We start from the raw sequence: 2017 nt of genomic DNA on the forward strand, positions 1-2017 counted from the left end.
TTCATCCACAGCATTAGAACTGATTCAAATGTATTCTTTTTAATGGCTGAGTAATACTCCATTGTGTATATGTACCACTGCTTTCTTATCCATTCATCTGCTGATGGACATCTAGGTTGCTTCCATGTCCTGGCTATTATAAACAGTGCTGCGATGAACATTGGGGTACACGTGTCTGTTTCAATTCTGGTTTCCTCAGTGTGTATGCCCAGCAGTGGGATTGCTGGATCATAAGGCAGTTCTATTTCCAGTTTTTTAAGGAATCTCCACACTGTTCTCCATAGTGGCTGTACTAGTTTGCATTCCCACCAACAGTGTAAGAGGGTTCCCTTTTCTCCACACTCTCTCCAGCATTTATTGCTTGTAGACTTTTGGATCGCAGCCATTCTGACTGGCATGAAATGGTACCTCATAGTGGTTTTGATTTGCATTTCTCTGATAATGAGTGATGTTGAGCATCTTTTCATGTGTTTGTTAGCCATCTGTATGTCTTCTTTGGAGAAGTGTCTATTTAGTTCTTTGACCCATTTTTTGATTGGGTCATTTATTTTTCTGGAATTGAGCTGTAGGAGTTGCTTGTATATTTTTGAGATTAGTTGTTTGTCAGTTGCTTCATTTGCTATTATTTTCTCCCATTCCGAAGGCTGTCTTTTCACCTTGCTTATAGTTTCCTTTGTTGTGCAGAAGCTTTTAAGTTTAATTAGGTCCCATTTGTTTATTTTTGTTTTTATTTCCAATATTCTGGGAGGTGGGTCATAGAGATAAATCCACGCACCTATGGACACCTTATCTTTGACAAAGGAGGCAAGAATATACAATGGATTAAAGACAATCTCTTTAACAAGTAGTGCTGGGAAAACTGGTCAACCACTTGTAAAAGAGTGAAACTAGAACACTTTCTAACACCATACACAAAAATAAACTCAAAATGGATTAAAGATCTAAATGTAAGACCAGAAACTATAAAACTCCTAGAGGATAACATAGGCAAAACACTCTCTGACATACATCATGGTAGTTTTGATTTAGAAATTTGGCACCAGGTCAAGAGAATGTTGAACGAGCCGCCAGACGGGGAAAAAATATTCCGATAGATTTCTGGCCCCTATGGGCTCTCATTAAAGCTGTTATTCTACCATTTCAAGGTAATTCTAGCCCTCCTGATATTTGGCAACAGGCAGAACACTTATTACATGAATATGAATTAGATGATGAAACCTTACAAAAGGCCTAATTAGAACAACATAAAATATTTCAGAATTTTCCTACAAGCCCTGCCCTAGTTGCTCCAAGCGCTCCTCCCCTGCCAGGGGCCACAAATCCTGAAGTCTCTCCCTTCCTAGAACCTAATGATTCTGGCAACGACTCCCCTAAGACACCTTTTGACATTAAAACCAACAATACCTTTCTGAATAACAATAATAAGTTTTTATCACATACTCTTAATTGTAAGAATTTGCTACCTACTCACTCTCCTTCATGACAGAGGCTCTCTGAATTGCTGGCTTTGCAATCACAAGTCTCTGAAGCCGATGGTTTCTCTGCCTTTCCAGTTTTTAGAAATCCTGATGCTCTAGGGCACATAATACCTCAATATGAAGATATTAACTTTTATCACATGCAACAAATTAAAAAAGCTATAACTATGTACAGCCCACATTCACCTTTTACTAAAGCACTTCTAAATTCTATAACATCCTCTATTGGAAATTTTATTTCCCATGATTGGCGAACTTTAATAAAAGCTCTCCTTAAACTAGGAGAATATCTTCAATGGATAATGTGGTTTCATGATATAGCCAGAGATCATGCTAACAGAAATGCTCGAGCTAGTGCTCCCCCAAAATCAAATTACTTTTGAGATGTTAACTGGTACAGGACAATTTGACACTACAGAAGCTCAAATACAGTGCCCTCCCTTGTTACATGGACAATTAAAAATAGTGGCCCTTGAAGCTTGGCATCAAATTACTCCTCAAGGGGAGCCTACAGGTACCTACACTAAAATATTGCAAGG

This window comes from Bison bison, unplaced genomic scaffold (assembly GCF_000754665.1).
Source record: "Bison bison bison isolate TAMUID 2011002044 unplaced genomic scaffold, Bison_UMD1.0 scf7180017864039, whole genome shotgun sequence".
NCBI classification, from domain to species: domain Eukaryota; kingdom Metazoa; phylum Chordata; class Mammalia; order Artiodactyla; family Bovidae; genus Bison; species Bison bison.